At 43.1% G+C, this 19,984-nt stretch overlaps 1 protein-coding gene across 2 annotated transcripts in view; it reads left to right on the top strand.

Annotated features, from left to right (window-relative positions):
• The window catches only part of COL5A1 (collagen type V alpha 1 chain), a 280,359-nt gene that overhangs the window by 84,568 nt on the left and 175,807 nt on the right, over nucleotides 1-19,984 (top strand). The window lies entirely within an intron of this gene.

The following is a 19,984-nucleotide window of genomic DNA, read 5'->3' on the forward strand; positions in this document are numbered from 1 at the left end:
GTCAAAATGTATGTCAACGGATGTCAGTGCGCTTTAAAACAGGTCTAGAGACATTTCTCCTGCATCTTCTCGGCATCACGGCAGCCGCGTGTCTCCTCCCTCCCTCCTTGTCCTAGGCCAATAGGATCGCTTCTCCTTTCGGCCAATCAGGAAACGGTCTCAGGACCCGCTTCGTGATTGGCTGGGAGGGGAATTAATGTGCGAATATTCATTCGCTATTGTCACACAACTGGGTGGGCGCGGTGCTCTGCGCCCCGAGCCCGCCCCCACCCTTTTTTGAAGCCTATTACCACTATGTTGAAGGATGTGCCAGGTTGCACTTACCGTGGGATGAAAAAAGTTGTTGCAGGGGGCTTGGCTATTAGCATTGTATCTGCTGATTCACAAGCCTGCAACCTGTCAGGCAGCATCCATCTACACTTAGTTCTCCCACTGCTTTCTGGATTGACAGCACCGCCTCTGCTGCAAAAAGCCCTTCCACTGTGAGCTGTAATGTCTGGGAGGAGCAGCCTATAAGACACAAATGAAAGAGGATTTGGCTCACTCTGGGAAGGTAAAAGAAGATTTTTTTTTTAGTTTACTTTATGGAAGCTTTGCATCACATAGTAAATGAAGTTTGGTATTGGTTTAGACTGTGATACCTTTAGTTGTACTTTAAAGGCCATGGTCTCGTGAATGGAGGTTAACTGGGACAGAGTCCTTTTAGCACATACTGGCTCTATAGATTCAAGCCATATAAAAAGGGACATTTAACATGTAACTGCCTTTTTTTCCATTAGTGTAAATAATGTAGCGATTGTTTGTGGCACTAGTTAGGTCCACAAGAGACGTTCTTGGCATCAGTCAGTGGAGGTTTCACATGCTGGAAAACTGAGCGGCTTTTATTGCCTGTTCCTGGCACCAAACCAGCAGAAGTCCAGGACTATGGCCTCAGAATTTACAGTTTATAATGTATAGCTTGTCGCCCACCAAACACATACTGGGTGAAAGCAACTCCCTGCACTGCACTGTATTTACAAGCTGATGGGCTACTGCCCTAGCTGGTGTTCTCTGATCCCTCATCCAGTATTGATCACAAGGTTCCCATTTATTAGGTTCACACTAAGGCTGGGTACACATGGCTGAAAATGGACGGTTCTGCAGGAACCGGACAACTTTTGCCCCATGTGTACAGCTGTCTGTTCTACAGAAGCCAGTTGTAAGACCGGCTTCCGTCCAATGGGCATGCTGGAAAACCAGCATCCCACCAGCACTGACAGCTAATGGCTGCCAGCACTGATCAGTGTGTTCTGGCGGGTGAAGTTCACCTGTCAAAACACAATAGTACAGCGGGGGGGAGATTGACCTATTAACATCGCTTGTGTTAGTATGGCGATCTGTACATTTTTTTTTTTTTTTTATCAGCCAACTGGGTTAAACAAAGAAAAACTTCTTGTGTGTACCCCACATAACACTGTAAAAATTACAATAATTTTGGTGATAGTTGCAGAATTTACCTCTACTCAAGTCAAAGAGTGCCTGGATGTGCAGCAATCCACCAGTTAGGCAAAACACTATGCCTTCATTATAAGTGTCAGTGCCCAGGCTAAACGTACACCATCAGTTGGTACCTAACCCATGTCTGTGGGCCCTGGTTGATGTTACAGTATCAGGAGACAAAAACTGTACCAATTGCTGCCCACTTCCCCCTCCATAAGCCAGCAGCAGCCTGCTCTCTATCTGCTTATTACTTGGAAATTGCAGTTAATTTTAAGTGCACCACCTTCTCTCCTGAGCTCACTGCAGCCCCACCCACACACATTGGAACAGGATAGAGAGGTTCCATTACTTCCATGTGATGTAAAAAATTAATATATAAAGGTCCGTGCAATATTTTTATAATGTCCCAAAACCGTTTATTCCACAATTGATATTCTTCTTTTTAAAGTGCTTCGTGCTCAAAATAAGCAAAAGTGCTCCAACAAATTTCATGCTGTGAAGTGCTCCACATAACCCTCTTGTGACCTTACTCACCAGAGCAAATGAACCCCCAATTGGTGGGCATGAGGGCCTTACACGCTTAATATTAGTAAAGGGGAGTGTTGAATGGATCTTGTCTCTCTTTCTAGGTGGCCGGTGAAGTATAGTATCTAGCTGTCAGTACTGACATCACTCATAATTTATCAGGATAAAATAGAGGAAGAGAGCTCTTATAGTGTAGTATGTTCTGTTTATTCCATAAAAAGTATAAAAATACACTTCCAATACTCAGAATAGTAAGCTGCCTAATAGTAAGATACAGGTACGCCGTCAATGAAGCTCGGACTTCCTCCTGGTTCGCCACGGCTCTGCGTGCATTCCATTGCTATCGGACATGATGTCACTAAGAGACCAGAAATTCTATTGATGCGTTTGCGTCTTTGATAATGTGGGGCGAAACAGTCTTAGTGACTTCACATCCGGTAGCAGTGGAACACACGCTGAGCCGCAGCGAACCAGGAAGAAGTCCGAGCTTCACTGACAGCATACCTGTACCTTACTATTAGGCGGTTTACTATTCTGGGCATTGCAAGTTTATTTTTATACTTTTTATGGAATAAACGGAACATACTACACTATAAGAGCTCTCTCCCTCTATTTTGATCCTGTTGAATTATAAACAGTGGCGCTCCATCGGTCAGCAGATGGACCTGAACCCCCTTGTCGCTCCAGTCTGCACCATGCACCATCACCCCCCCCCCCAGTCGCCGGTTCGCTTACCCTGTGCTGCCCCCCAGACTGACATGTTGGAGGGTGCCCGCCGGCAACGGCTTCCCCCCTCCATCTCCTCCATCGGGTCGGTTGGGCTTCCCCTGCGTCTCGGCATCACGGTGGCCGTGCGTCTCCTCCCTCCTCCTCCTAGGCCAATAAGATCGCTACTTCTTTCGGGGAAACGGGTCTCAGGATATTCATTCGCTATTGTCACACAACTGGATGTGGGCTCCGCACCAAGCCCACCCTTTTTTTGAAGCCTATTAGAGCCCCTGGCTCTAATCACGCGCTTAAAAAAAAAACCCATTGGAATCCATGCGTCCGGCGTAGCGCATGTAGATTAGGGGGCCAGACGCATGGATGGGGGGGGTGATGCCCCTGCACCCCTAATGGATGGGACACCATTGATTATGAGTGATGTCAGTGCTGAAAGTTAGATACTTTACCGGCCACCTAGGAAGAAAGAGAAGATCCATTAGACTAGGGATATGCAATTAGCGGACCTCCAGCTGTTGTAAAACTACAAGTCCCATCATGCCTCTGCCTCTGGGTGTCATGCTTGTGGCTGTCAGAGTCTTGCTATGCCTCATGGGACAGCTGGAGGTCTGCTAATTGCATATCCCTGCATTAGACGCACCCCTGTCACCAGTATTAAGTGTGTTAGACCCTCGTGCCCACCAGCTAGGGGTCCATTTACTCTGGTGAGTAAGGGCACAAGAGGGTTATGTGAAGCACTTCACAGCATGAGATTTGTTGGAGCGCTTTTGTATATTTTGAGCACGGAGCACTTTAAAAAGAAGAATATCAATTGTGGGATGAACGGTTTTGGGACATTATAAAAAAAATTGCATGGACTTTTATATATACATTTTTTACATAACGTGGAAGTAATGCAATTTTTATTTGTAGTTGATGAATTTTGATAGTCACTGTTAAGTGCTTTGGTTTATTGGATTATGGATTTTGAACAGCAGCAACAGGAGTATTAGCATAGTATTCATAATTCTATAGCGCAAGTTTTTTTATATCTATAGGAGAGGGAGGTTGCATAGCACAGAATCCTCTAACTAAAGCTGCAATGCTGCCCAAATCGAACTATGAAAATGTTGAATAAAACTACAGTGGATTATATGAAGGTGAATTAAGGGAATATTCTGTATTTAGCTCTGCAGTATTTTCCGGATTTGCTGGGTTATCTGGGACTGTCCTTCCTACCACAGAAATAATACCACATGGAAAGCATATGAAAAGCCCCTGATCTCTCTTGATTTGTTGTATGAGAATGGCAACCAGAAACCCAGTTTTGGCTTCCTGCCATGGGGGGGACAAGGAGCAACATGATTTACAAAACTCACCTCTATAGGGAGCATTAACCAACTCACAGAGAAACTGTAAACTTTGTAGGCTGATCCCCCTTACAACAAAAAACAGCCAATGTCAGTTTATCCAAGTTGTTTTGTCCCTGGGGATCCCATTGGGTTTTATAACTTTTTTTTTTTTGCACAGTAATGACTCAGTGGATAAAAATGTCAAAGGAAGCTCAAGTTCGCCTAATATGATTTGGTTTGGCGGTGGGAAGCTGGAGAAGGGGGATGGGTGACTTACATACTCTTTTCTAGCAATCGACCTCCAGACAGAAAACAGACACACTTGCGGGGTCGGTATTGTGTCGCTCATAGTAATAGAACTCAGCAGTGCAAGCAGCTTCGTTATGCCCCTGGAATGTTCCGTCCGTGGGTTTTGCTCTCTGCATATCCAGCTCTAAATTTACATAAGCATGGCACAACGCCAACATGAGTTCATGGAAATTGGGTTGGCACTGAAGTGTACCTGTCATGCACAATGTTATATGGCTATACCTAACAATTGACTGACTTATAACTGATAAACATGAGTGTCTTGTATCAGAAGCTTACAATCTTTCTATCATTGATTAGAAAATGATAGTACAGTAAAGTTATTTATGCTGATGGAAGGGCTTATATTTATCACCACAAAAACCAACTTATTTTAAACTACGTGATGACATACAATTCTTCTTTAAATTCCCATCAGTCCCTGCACATCAGCTGAGATTTCAAATCTGACAGTGAGGAGTGCCTGTACTAGGTGTTGGAAAGAAAAATAAATAAGAGAATTGGAGTGGAGGGGAGAGGTTGGTAAGGTGCACACGTGATGAAGTACACAGAGTTCAGGAGAAGTTGAGTATTGTGACTTTAAGGTTAATGTGAGGTTAAGATTCCACTGACATAGCTGCAGATTTGGAGAACTTGTCAAAATAAAATAGCAATGAAGGACACTGATAGTAGCAAGTATTGAATTTTACAGCTAGACTGCAGCATTTTCTGCTGTAAAAAATAACTTTTTTCAGTGGAGTTCCTCCTTACATGTTTCTTCCAATATGCAGGTCTTTCTTGACACATCTAGTAGATGTTTGTTCCTGGGACTTCATAAAGAATTTCAGCAACGATGATTCTATCAGAATTTGTGCTTTATCCACATTTGATTTACTAGAATATTTTCAATATTCATGTCTGACCTTCAGAGAATCATGCAATTCAGCAATCCATGCAGTGGTGCGTCTTCATTGTATGGCAAATCTACATTTTTATATTCAGGCAAATTAAGATAATCATCAATTGGCCTTATACGAGAAGCTCATTGGTAATCATCAGTGAATTCTTAAATCATATGTTTTCTGGAAAGATTGGCTCTGTTGGCAGTATCGGTTAGTATTTTTGTTCCTTTTCACTTCACTGATCCATAAATGCATTAATGGATAACTGCAGAGGGCAGAGGATTTACCATATCCTTGACAGCATTGCTGCACTGCCAGAACCCATCGTGGTCTTCTCACTGGATTGTCCAATAGGTAGATGGGACATATGCAATGACAATCTGTGTACAATAATGAGACCTCTGTCAGTCAGAACGCCCCCTATTGTCCTGTAGAAAGGACATGGACAACACCACCAGTCCTTGTTATGAAGTACGATCTAGAATGTTCTGCCTCTGCTCTAGGCTGGTATCACCTTCAGACAGCTGCTGAATCTTCTTGGAATGTTTACAGATAAATGTTCCTAGATGACACAAAATCATTATCTGTTTTCTTGTCATGTCTGTTGCAATGTTACTGAATTAACCTTTCTAATAATACATTTTTCATGAACAGTTGTTTTTTTATAAACCACTTTGTAGCCTGCAAGTCTCCAGCATTCTCGATCCCAGCATTCCATATTCTCCTGATGTTCATATAGGACTTGTAGTTCTGCAGCATTTCAGTGGATTCATGATCAGGATTATAGGTGGTGGTTGATTTGTATTATTTTCCTATTACTGCAGGACACAATTACTTTTTCAGAAACCTGACCTGTATAACTGAACTGTATATACATCTCTTTGAATCCTGGATAGATCATTATTTGGGCACAAAAAAAGGAACTTTATACACTAGGAAATAGTTTAAAATGGGCATTTATGCCTAGATAAACCACTCTACAACTAGATGGAGGTGCCTGAACTAAATACACATTCAGTTGAGCTAGCAGTACACTGTGCAAATTTCTGGACGAAATTCGTTTTGTGGGTGGCTATTCATACTATCTCCCATCCAAAAAAATCGCAGCTGCTGGTGGCTGTCAGAATACAGTAAAACATACAATAGCCAGTTTGCGTAGTTCCCACAAAATCCTAAATAAATGCGGAATTAGCCAGTGTCAACGAAAATCGATAAATGTTTTAGATGTTGCAGCCCCCTTTATATCCACTGGGTGGTGGACTGGAATCTGTAGAAAAAACAAAGAAAGGAGAGTGCACAGCCACCCTAGTGTTGAGCTGTTTAATGAAAAGGAATAAAAATTACAAAAGTTGCACTTACAATGGTAAACTGGTAATCAGCCTGGGTAATCTGAATAATACGTGTGCTTCCTCTCCCGGCCTGTCCACTGGACTGTCCCGATGCTATGGTTATCCGGGCTATGATTGAACTAGAGGTCCCAGCAATGGCATGCCGCTAAGCAGCTCTGAGGGCCGCACAAGCGCCGGGTCACCGGCGCCATGTAATGCCAGTCCAAGCCACAATGGAAGACAGAGAGGAGTCAGAATACAGTAGCCCAGCAGGCAGATTTGTCCATGTGCACTGTACAGTGTGGATTAAGGAATCTGTTGGAAGGAGACTGAATGAAAAAAATCTATCATTGTATTCGCAGCCTAAATGGCTAAGCCCATTTTTTGCAAAACAATAGTAAATGCACTTGTATTTGCAGAAAAAAAATGTGCACTTATTTTTTGTGGCAAATGAGCCTGCAAAGCATTGCAGCCACGATTTATGGATTGTGGGTGCAATGTCAGGCTCCTGCAGACTTTCTCCAGTTCTAAGACCCAACAGAACTGGACATGGACTATGAGCATTGTAATCATCACATTTGTGTTCCATTGAGAACTACAAGTCCATCTGCTGTGGTGGAAGATGGGACTTGTAGTTTATGACACAGCTGTGTCACACATGGCTAGCACTGATTTTAAATCTGACAGCTGCTGCAGGGGAGAAGGGTCCTGCATGTTGTCATGGTGGTGGTGGGGGCACCATGTTATATGTTACACCCTAAATATGAGGTGTAACATGGTCTTAACAATGTCGTTAGCCTTTTATCCTATTCTTCATTACTGTTTGGATAAATAAATGGGCCTTGAGGAATGAATTCCTGTTTGTACTGGGCATGCTGCAAGACCCATGACACCTGTATGTCTTTATGGGTTGTCACCAACACAGTACTTTCTTATTTGTCCACTTTAGACCTTTATATTACTGTCACACTGCTCAGCTCTCTTTAATGCCCAATCCTAACACATTGCACACATTCTTTACGGTGTTGAATGTAAGCTGGTCATGGACAGATACATGCAATTTTCAATGTAAACATGGAGGACTTGTGTAATGGCTGCACTAAATAAACTAATTTCACATTTTTCATCTCCATTTGATCTGTGAATTGGGGTAGATGCCAAAACAAATATGCTCTGCCATCACTGCAGGTTCCGTCTTGCCGATCTGCAGAGAGCAACAAACTTTTCTGTGTCAGGGGTGGGTACACCACATCTAGTCTTTGGAGTTTAGAGACCAAAAGTAGAGCTTATGTAAAGACTGAGCCTTGTGGTGCACCTATCCATATGAATTGATTCTAAGTATATCTCGCCTATTTGGTTGGAGATTACGGTATTGTATAAGGCCTCATTCTTACCTGTGTATGTGGCAGACAGTGGTAGCTGGTGCTCAATATTCTTTTTTGTGGGGGGGGGTTGCAAACAAACTTGGCCTCCTCATTCGCACTACCCCCCCCCCCCAGGCACTCTGCTGAGCGTATAATAAAGTACAGAATTTAGAACCAACAGCAAACTATACATTGTTTTAACATGCCTGGGTAAAGGGGGACATACATGCTCCAGCTGTCCTCCAGGTAGGTAGTCCTTGCTGAGTACTTAAAACTCCCTGTCTTCAGGTCTCAGGAAGACATTAGCGAATATTCATGTGTTTACAAAAAAAAAAAAATATATTAAAATCCATGCGTCCGGCGCCCTGCATGAAGATTAGGGACATGGATTGGGGGTGGCGCTCTTGCACCCCTAATGAGCGGGCCGCCACTAGTGGCAGACTACAATCTACTGGGGAGACTCAGCAGGGTTTCCTGCAGGCGTTCGCATGTAAATAAATACAATCTCTTGCATTCAGCCTCTCAATGCTTTGAATGTGGCCTCCCGCCCACAGCTATTCATAGGGAAACACCACTTAGAGTCCCCTATTGGAAATCATAGCCAACCCTATACACAGGTGTGAATGAGGCCTAACAGGCTGAAAACCGTAGAAATCATCTGCTTTTAAAGCTGAACTCTTGGCAAATTTAATAGACACAAATAATGCATTGCTGTATTCACTATCTAAACAACAGAGCTTAGACTAGGAGAGGGAGAAGCAACACAGTTCTTGTGCCTGCAAGAAACAGGCTGATAAGAGAGAGCAGAGTGACTGAGAGTTGAGCTTATTACAGTGCTGCTTCTCCTTAACTCTTCAGTCACAGGCCGGAAATGGAAAGGAGATTTGACAGTATTAACTGTAGTAGTGAAAAAATTACTCCTGCCCTGATAGACAGGACTGTACTGTGTGAATTACAAATAATTTGGCATGCAAATAAGTCATTAATTACTGTATGCATATCATCTGTATATTGAATTCAGCTTTAAAAAGAAATTCTTACCAAACATTTTATTCGTTGCTCCTGTCCCGCAGGCATCAAGGTGCATTTAGAACTTTGTACAATCTTTCTAGGTTGTGTTATTTGTGAGCTTGGCTGACAGCACACCCCCCTCTCTCGACCGCTGTCTGAGCAATCATTAAGTATAAAGACATATGTTTAGCTGTGTTTGGCAATGCTTGTTTCTGGAACCAATCACTTCCCTAAAACAGATGCCATCACTAGGTATGCTTGGAGAGGGGTGTGTCTGTTCTCCTTTTCCACCTCCTCTGTCTTTTCATTGGTCACTAGGACACTGTTGGTTGCATCGTAAGTTTCCAAGCTGCTGGCAGCTCAGCCACCTGCTTCCTAGCAACCAATGATGCTGTTTGGCCTTGCTATCTGCGTCCTAGCAACCAAAGAAAATACAGAGTGGGTGGAACAAGGGAACTGGGTGGGAATCATCTTGCTCCCTCGCAACATGATAAGGTGGGGCAAGTGAGCTCAATGTTAGCAATGCCCTCAAATTGGGCTTCTATTGTTTGGGCTTGTTTATTTTGGATAGTATGGGGAAGAGTTAAAATTTTTATGAGAATTTTTTTTCTCTATCTGTGCCCTGCTGGGACCTCCCTGATGTCCTGGAGGTACTATAGGAAACGAGGATTAATTTCACCAAAGTGAGCGGAATTTCCATCTTAGACAATTGTCGCCGTAACATCTGTTCTTTTTCTTCTGGTCACAACTCTAAACTTTTGGATTCCTACAGGCTCAGGGTAAATTTTATTTGCTATATCTAATTTATGAACTGTGGCACACCCTGTTTTTTTTTTTTTTTTTTTTTTAGGATATAGACTGTAAACATAATAATGACATGGCATTACATTTCTTTCTCTGGGCTTTTTTTGTCTTGCTTTTTTGTATTAGTTAATGTAAAAAGGCTGCTTGTCATGATATGAGTCATGCGTCTCAAACTGTGTCCTTTCAGCCCCGCAGAAGATCTGTGCCCCTTGACTTCTTCCAGTACTCAATTTTTCCAGAGTAACATTACAGAGAGATAGTGAGAGGCATGGAACTCCATAGCTGTCACATGTTCCGTGTCTATCAGCTTGTTCAGGACCTCACAGGTCAGCAGGAACAATGAACCCCATTGAAGGATGGCCACAGACCTCTGAAAGGGCCTTAGTGTGACAGAGATGTGGAGAATGAAGTTCCCTGTTTTCCTCTGTGTCCATCCTAAGGCTCTGACTTACACATATAACGTCTCTGGGATTGATAGACAGCTGGAGTTCTTGTTAACACTTTTGTCTTATTTTCAGCTTCCCACTGCTTGTTATACCCTGAAAATACCGACCCACCACGCTGCATTGCACGCAGTTGCAGGGAGGTTGTGGCACAGCCCCATTCACTTGTATGGGTGGAGCCAGGTGACGGTATCGCCTGCTGAATGTGAAACGCTGTTTAGTTTTTGCTGCAAAGTATCGCAGTCGCAGCAGGTTATTGCTTTTACTGCCTCTCGGCCATCTGTATTACTGAGCCCTAGTAGAAGAGCCACATTGTGATTGCATAGCTCAAATACAAGTTTATTCAAGGGTAAAATTGGGTGAAACCTATACATACCCACTTTCAGAGGATAAGTTTTGTAAGTGGACTTGGTAGCAAGGATTAGGTTAAGTTTGTGTATGTTCTAATTTTTTAATGACAAAAGGTAGAGATTTATACTGTATATTGTGACATGCCTGCAATGAAGTCAGGTCCACTTTAACACATATTTCAATCCCTGCAGTGGTTCTAAGTCATTGCAATATGTGGAATTGGCTTTCAGGAATGTTACTCTGAAGATGTCACCTGCATACAGGAAAATACCTGCTAAATGAGTTTTCAGTGCAGGTCATCAAATTCTGGCCATACACAGGTCGAAGTTTCCATAGTTGGCCCAGTCAGCCCCACCTGGCTCAACAAGACGATTAAAAAAAAAAAAACCTGGACGTAAAAATTCTCAGACGAGCAGCACTTGTATCCAATGAGATGCAGACAATGTTCACGTATTCTGACAGCCGCAGATGCCAGCTGTCAGAATACAATAGTCAGCACTGCAGATTCATCCATTGATTAGCATGGATAGGGAAATCAAGTGATTAGCCTGCTGGGCTGAATGAGAGAAAGCTTACTGTGTATGGCCAGCTTAAAGATGAGGATGGTATCCGGTGCCTTTGAGGAGGCACTAAGACCCCTTTCACACTGGAGCGGCGGGTGCGTTGGCGTTAAAGCGCCACTATTTTTAGCGCTGTAGCGCCTGTAAAGCACCTCAGTGTGAAAGGGGTCTTAGGGGAAGATTTTTAGCGGACGCAGACTCCTACAGATAGTGTATATCTCATTATTACACATAACTAATGTGTAATCTATCTACATACTTGTTCTATGTCAGTGAGGATCCACAGTGACAGCCAGACAAATGGCATTTTCAGTAGGATGTCAGCAATGGCATTTCCTGCATCTCTCATGACAGGTTTACTTTAATCTGATCTTAAAACATAACCTAATCCCCATAAAGCCCAACTTCAGGATAAATGGTTTTCCCATTGGAATTTTTCCCCCTCTACTTGTTTTTGTTCCAGTGAGAACATAAATTGTGATATTTCCCATCCGTTTTTGTCCAGAAGGCCATTGTCCCCATTGTTGTATAGAGAGGAGGAACCTCCCCGTTGGGGACACAGATGGCAATTAAAACATCACAGACATCTTATCCTAAGACACTACATTCACAAATACTACAATCACAACTAAAGAAAAAGTTCTGGCTTCAAATAAACTTTAATTGGAGCGCTATTCAACCCAAAGGAAAATATTTATTCTATTGCAGCTTACCAATTCCTAGATGTGATGGCTGCATTAGTTTTCTTTTTTAGGGTTATTTTCATCTGTGGATCCTGCCGCTAAGTCTCTTGTTTTTCACTTATAACAAGCTGTCCTGCAGAGGTAACAGTTAGGGGGTTGAGACAAACCATTTACCACTGACAGGGGTACAGTGATCAGCTTTTCTTCTTTTTTTTTTAAACCTAAATTCCAAAAGGTACAGAACTGGGGATTGTTTCAAATGCTTTGGCTGGATTCTGGCCTCAATTTAATAGTATATCTAAATCTACTAGTCCATCTAACACTCTCCACCCCCAGACTGACAATGCTGCTGTCCAATGGTGTCTCTCTTGCTCCTCCATCCAGAGTGGGGACAATAATACTACAACTACTACTACTACTAATAATAATACAGGAGGAGTGTTACTGGCTAGATCACCAGGTGAAAAAAGAGGGGAAAAAAAACTAAAAATGAAAACGAATGCAGCCACCACATCTAATGATTGGTAAGCTGCAATATATTCCATTTTTGGTTTGGGGTTTAATACTGCTTTAAATTAACAACTAAAATTACTCATACCTCCCAGCATTTTGAGATGGGAATGAGGGACACCTACTAACAAACGTATGTAGTTATAGGACACGCCCCCTGCCACACCCCTTTAAAGGAGAATTAACAAAAAAAGGTTAAATCCACAAGGACTTTTTTTTACCACTACTATTTCTTTATATTGGCTTTTAAAATGTACCAAATGCAGCAATTTAGAAATTGGATGCAAGGTTTAGCACTGGGAAACACTTTCTGAAAGATTAAAAAGTGCATTTTATATACAACTATATAGAACAGACCAAAATAAGGGACAAATGAGGAGGACAGAGGGACATTGCTCCAAATCAAGGACAGTCCCTTAAAATTAGGGACAGTTGGGAGCTATGAAATTACTTAAAACTTGATACTTTCCTATTGGCTATAGCACAGATAACAAAGATATTTGTTTAATAATATATATTATAAGAATTCCTTTATCTGCAGCCCATCATTATGTTAATATGTCCTCCTCTGGCGCAGGCTGTCATTCTAGCGTCACCTGTCTGCAGCATTTTAGTCCAGCGTTTTTCCCTTCTAAGGTGCTCCATGTTCTTCTCTTCTGCTGAGTGCTGCCACTTATTGGACTGTCTGAATTGTTTAGAATTCCCCACAAGACTTCGTTAATCTGTGTTAGTAAAAACTATTCCCAAGACTCAATGACTAATTCCATTTATAAATAATGATCTGGAAAACTGGCTTGTGAGCCAAAAATAGCTGGCAGAGTGTCCGAGGTCTGATTCATTGTCCAGAAACTTGTTCCTCCAGGTGTAAGTCTGTTACTAAGACTGCACCGAGTACATAATGTAATGGATGTGGTGAGAATGACAGGGACACAGTACAGCCTATAAAGTGAAGTTCCGGTTTTGTTGAGGGAAAAAATCCAGATACTTTATGCACATTACAAGGACTTTGGGAAATGTTTTTAGCTGTAACTACCTGCTTCTATTCTGGTGATGTTGAGATGAAATCATGAAAGAGAGCGCAGAATGGGAGAGTGTGCCTTTATTATATAGTCATTTTATAGTGTTTTGATAAGATAAGATGCAGCACTGATATCCCTTTGGATGTGGAAGTATGTTGTGGTTCAGTGCCTCCCACAGTGTTGAGATTTCCCAGGAGTAGATTGTGTCTCTGCCCCTCCCACAGTGGGAAGATTTCCCGCAGTAGATTGTGTCTCTGCTCCTCCCACAATGGGGAGATTTCCCCGCAGTAGATTGTGTCTCTGCCCTTCCCACAATGGGAAGATTTCCCCACAGTAGAGTGTGTCTGTGCCCCTCCCACAATGGGAAGATTTCCCCACAGTAGATTGTGTCTCTGCCCCTCCCACAGTGGGAAGATTTCCTGCAGTAGATTGTGTCTCTGCTCCTCCCACAATGGGGAGATTTCCCCGCAGTAGATTGTGTCTCTGCTCCTCCCACAATGGGAAGATTTCCCCACAGTAAATTGTGTCTCTGCCCCTCCCACAATGGGAAGATTTCCCCTCAGTAGATTGTGTCTCTGCTCTTCCCACAATGGGAAGATTTCCCCACAGTAGATTGTGTCTCCGCCCCTCCCACAGTGGGAAGATTTCCTGCAGTAGATTGTGTCTCTGCTCCTCCCACAATGGGGAGATTTCCCCGCAGTAGATTGTGTCTCTGCTCCTCCCACAATGGGAAGATTTCCCCGCAGTAGATTGTGTCTCTGCTCCTCCCACAATGGGGAGATTTCCCCGCAGTAGATTGTGTCTCTGCTCCTCCCACAATGGGGAGATTTCCCCGCAGTAGATTGTGTCTCTGCTCCTCCCACAATGGGAAGATTTCCCCGCAGTAGATTGTGTCTCTGCTCCTCCCACAATGGGAAGATTTCCCCACAGTAGATTGTGTCTCTGCTCCTCCCACAATGGGAAGATTTCCCCACAGTAGATTGTGTCTCTGCTCTTCCCACAATGGGAAGATTTCCCCACAGTAGATTGTGTCTCTGCTCCTCCCACAATGGGAAGATTTCTCCACAGTAGATTGTGTCTCTGCTCCTCCCACAATGGGGAGATTTCCCCGCAGTAGATTGTGTCTCTGCTCCTCCCACAATGGGAAGATTTCCCCACAGTAGATTGTGTCTCCGCCCCTCCCACAGTGGGAAGATTTCCTGCAGTAGATTGTGTCTCTGCTCCTCCCACAATGGGGAGATTTCCCCGCAGTAGATTGTGTCTCTGCTCCTCCCACAATGGGAAGATTTCCCCACAGTAGATTGTGTCTCTGCTCTTCCCACAATGGGAAGATTTCCCCACAGTAGATTGTGTCTCTGCTCCTCCCACAATGGGAAGATTTCCCCGCAGTAGATTGTGTCTCTGCTCCTCCCACAATGGGAAGATTTCCCCGCAGTAGATTGTGTCTCTGCTCCTCCCACAATGGGAAGATTTCCCCGCAGTAGATTGTGTCTCTGCTCCTCCCACAATGGGGAGATTTCTCAGCAGTAGATTGTGTCTCTGCTTCTCCCACAATGGGGAGATTTCCCCGCAGTAGATTGTGTCTCTGCTCCTCCCACAATGGGAAGATTTCTCCACAGTAGATTGTGTCTCTGCTCCTCCCACAATGGGAAGATTTCTCAGCAGTAGATTGTGTCTCTGCTCCTCCCACAATGGGAAGATTTCCCCACAGTAGATTGTGTCTCTGCTCCTCCCACAATGGGAAGATTTCTCAGCAGTAGATTGTGTCTCTGCTCCTCCCACAATGGGAAGATTTCTCAGCAGTAGATTGTGTCTCTGCTCCTCCCACAATGGGAAGATTTCCCCGCAGTAGATTGTGTCTCTGCTCCTCCCACAATGGGAAGATTTCTCCACAGTAGATTGTGTCTCTGCTCCTCCCACAATGGGAAGATTTCCCCGCAGTAGATTGTGTCTCTGCTCCTCCCACAATGGGAAGATTTCCCCACAGTAGATTGTGTCTCTGCTCCTCCCACAATGGGAAGATTTCTCCACAGTAGATTGTGTCTCTGCTCCTCCCACAATGGGAAGATTTCTCAGCAGTAGATTGTGTCTCTGCTCCTCCCACAATGGGAAGATTTCTCAGCAGTAGATTGTGTCTCTGCCCCTCCCACATCTATAATAAAGGTGTCACCTTCTTCTAGCTGGATGCCACAACTGTTTGTTTATGATCTATTATGAACAGGAAAAAGGTGACACTCTGGCTTTACAGCAGTTGGATGAACCTAGCAAATCCTATTTGTTAATTTGCCACATTAACCAATCAGATTTTGCATTGGAGTTCTTATTAATGCTAGAAAAAAAGTGAAAATGCTAATTTGGTTGATTAGGAGCGCCACGGGAAGTTCACTTCCATACATAGCCAAGGCTTTGTTTGACAAGAGATAAAGTGCCGCCCGGTTATGGCCTTTCTGTAAAAGTCATGAACATAAATCATGGGATGCTCAGTGTTTGGAGAGTTGGATTCTTGGCTTTGTAGTTTGTTGTGAAAACTTCTTCACACAGTTTACACTTTTAGCACTTTCTCTGCCGTCTTAAAATCCTCTTTGGCACAGCGGCCTCCCTGGTCTGTCTGTGTCCTATGGAGCACTAAAACCTTAGCTGTGACTTTTATGGTCCTAATCCACCCACCGATAAACCAGGCAGAGCTGCCAACATTACAGAACATGGCTCCAACCTGGGCAACTTTACATACCTTTTATAATGGTCACCAATTCAATGCTGTAATGGGAAATATTCACGTTTTATAAGGCTGCTGTGGGCGCTCTGAACTCATTTTCCCTGTATTTCAACAAAGGTGATGACAACCCAGTGAAATATCATCGAAGATAAATGTTGCCATAAGCAAGCAGACATCAGCAGTTCAGTTTTTGTAGGAAATTTCCGCTAGAGATCTTTGTGCCTCAAATTCCATGCAAGAGTTTCCAAGGTTCTTTTCTCTCATAAAGGATTATTGCAAAACACAAAAAAAGCATAAATAATGGTTAATAGGTATTAGAATATTTTATTTTGGGCACCAATATCATCAATAGGGAATAGTAATGATAGGTCAGTTACCTCTCCCCCACCTTCTCTAGTTTGTCATCTGGTTTATCTACTTCTTTGCATTCCTTTAAATTATACTTTATGATCAGCTTGTAGAAGTGGCTGTTGTTTTGCCTGTTCAGATGTTTAGGTTTGTTATTGCAATATGTCACTGTCACAGCACGTCTCAGAGTCTGGTCTGGTGAGAAGTATTTATGGCCAGCAGCTGTCCAGAGAAGAGGGGACCATGGTGTCTGCATCTTACCAGGTGTCAGCAAGGTGACATATGTTCATCCCCAGATAGGTCACATTCCTAATTGTCATTATTTTGGGATGGTTTGTGGCTTGTGTGGCACAGAGGGAGCCTTTCCTTCCTGTACACTATAAATCTTGTTGGCCACATATTTCCTTTCCTCCACTCAGATCACCTTCTCTGTAAACTTCTGTATGGGGATCCTGGCAGGGAGAGGTCCTCCAAACTTAATTCTCCAGGTACCCTACCCCTAGATTTCAGCTCCATTTACTACACTGCTGATTTGTTCTCTGCAACACTGCAAAATATCTATATACCTATCTTTATAATATAGCTATATAAATGTCTAATCATAAAAGTGTGTGACTGCGGTAGAACATTAAAGTGTAAGCTTCTCCGGTGCAGAGACTGATGCGAATAGCTCAGTGTTCTTTGTACAGCATGCAGAATATGTCAGAACTACTGTATATAAATATAATAATAATAATGGCGTGTGATAGGACATTAGAGTGTAAGCCTCAGTCAGAGCTATATACCTATATAATAGTAATAGTGTGTGACTGTGCTGGGACATTTGGGTGTAAGCTCCTCTGGTTCTGAGATTTGATATTAATGGGTCAGTGTTCTCTGTACAGCACAGCAGGATATGTCAGAGCTATATATCTACAGTATATAGTAGTAATAGTTTGTGACTCTGGAGAGGACATTAGGGTGTAAGCTCCTGTAATAGAGACAGATGTCAATGGTACAGTATTCTCTGTACAGCACAGTGAAATATCTTGAGTGTTATAATTGTATATTAATATTGTGTGACTGACATTGAAAGTGTAAGCTCCTCGGGTGCAGAGACTGATGTGACTGATCCAATATTCCGTCCTTAACAGTGATGTGTACATTAACCACTTCAGCCCCTGAACGTTTTACCCACTTCCTGACCAGGCCATTTTTTGCGATATGGCACTGTGCTGCTTTAACTGACAATTTCGCGGTCCTGCAACATTGTACCCAAATAAAATTGATGTCCTTTTTTTTCCCCACAAATAGAGCTTTCTTTTGGTGGTATTTGATCACCTGTGCGGTTTTTATTTTTTGCGCTATAAACAAAAAAAGAGCAGCAATTTTGAATAAAAGAACATATTCCTTACTTTCTGCTATAAAACATCCCCAATAAAAAAATTAGGCCAATATGTATTCTGCTACATATTTTTGGTAAAAAAAATCCCAATAAGCGTTTATTGATTGGTTTGCACAAAAGTTATCACGTCTACAATTTATGGGTTAGATTTATTTTTTGTTGTATTTTTATTTATTTTTTTACTAGTAATGGCGGCAATCAGTGATTTTTTAGCGGGATTGCGACATTGCGGCGGACAAATCTGAACTTAAGTGACACTTTTTTGGGACCAGTGACACCAATACAGTGATCAGTGCTAAAAAAAAATGCACTGATCACTGTATAAATGACACTGGCAGGGAAGGGATAAACACTAGGGGGCGATCAAGGGGTTAAGTGTGTCCTAGGTATGTGCTTTCTAACTGTGGGGGTGAGTGTTACACTGGAGGAAAACAGAAATTGTGTTTCGACTTAGCTGAAACAGAAGAGCTCTCTTTTCCTCACTGACAGATCAGCGGTGTGCCTTGCTTACATAGGCACACTGCTGCTCCGTGTCTCCTGTGAACGATCGGCGGGTCGCAGCGGCCATCGTGGCCGCCGGACCCGCTTATTGGCTCTTGCGCACACCCTTTATACCACGTGCACAAAATCAGGTACAGGTACGTGATTTTGTACAGCCGGGCCACCCTGCCGCAGTATATGTACGGTTGGCGATCCAGAAGCAGCATAATGAACAAAAATGTCAGAAGCAGTAAAAAGCAATGGCCATTTTTTTTGCTATAGCAACCAAACATCATCTTTCACTGTTATAATTGGAAGATTGTAATGATACTTTACACACGATCATTACTAATGTGTGCTTCCTTAGTGCATAAGCCGTTACCAATATACTCTAAAGTTTTGGTGATACAGAATGAGACTTGGCCCCCTGCAGGATGATTGTGGAATGGCTATTTCTTTTTTCATCTCCTGGAGAATAGCAATGTATTGACAGTGGTACATGGAATGCACTTAATCGCTAAGAACCTTTTCTAAAGGTCTGTTTGCCTCTAAGTAATAATGTCCAAGTGTTGGGTTTTTTTAAGTATTAGGTGACCTTGGAAAAGGCTTGACAGCTTTCCTGTAGAAGACAATGTTCTGCCCTCTAGCATTGTATCTGCGTGTAACTACTCAGTACAAACTTGTTTGTAGAACATTGAGGCTGAAATACTAAAGGAGTTGATCATCTTTACTAAATAAATTGTAGCTGTGTTGTGTTCACTTTGAATACCCGACCATGTGCAGATAAAATAAACAGAAATGTGTTTTTCACATCACTGGTTAATTGAAGTGAATCTTCGCTTAGCTTATAGAGTGAAGCAGTGCTGAACCCAGGGCTAACATGCCAAACTACACACACACACACACACACAAAAAAAACACTGAGCACTAATCTGCATGCTTACCCCTAAGCATAAATTTCCCCTCCTCCAAGTACAAATCCACCCCAAAAATTTTTTCACCCTTCCTAGCACAAATCCTCTACCCCTCCTAGTAGACATCTTCTCCCCCCCAATTCAAATCTCCCCCTCCCAGCACAAGCTCTCCCCAAATCCCTTATCCTCCCTCCCTACCCAAATCTGTCTAAATCACCACTCTTAGCACCCCCCCCCCCTCCTAGGACCAGGGCTTTTTTCTCAGAGAATAGGTGCAGGAACCCCCCCCCCTTCTGAGTCCCCCCTCTTGTCTCCGCCCCCTACCCACCTCCAAGCACCGTCCCTTGATTCCACCCCCTACCCACCTCCAAGTACTGCCCCAAGTATCATTTGCTAAATAATTTGTATGGAATAGATCCTCCCAAGCAACAAAAGATCCCCCTCCCACCAATAATAGACCCCACCCCAACAACAATAGGTCCCCCCAAGCAACAAAATTTCCCTCTCAGCAATAATAGACCCCACCCCAGCAACAATAGATCCCTTACACAACAGTAGACTCCCCCAGCAACAATGGACCCCACCCTAACAACAATAGATTCCCCTCCCAGCAACAATAGATCTCTCACCCAACAATAGACTCCCCCAGCAACAATGGTCCCCACCTCAGTAACAATAGTTCCCCCCAGCAACAATAGATCCCACCCCAGCAACAATAGTTCTCCACACAACAATAGACCCCCCACACAGAAACAATGGACCATCCACAACAAAATACTACTGTCAAAAAAAGATCCACCCAGCAGCATCAACAGTCTCCC

The sequence above is a fragment of the Aquarana catesbeiana genome, linkage group LG09 (assembly GCF_042186555.1).
Source record: "Aquarana catesbeiana isolate 2022-GZ linkage group LG09, ASM4218655v1, whole genome shotgun sequence".
Classification (NCBI taxonomy): Eukaryota; Metazoa; Chordata; class Amphibia; order Anura; family Ranidae; genus Aquarana; species Aquarana catesbeiana.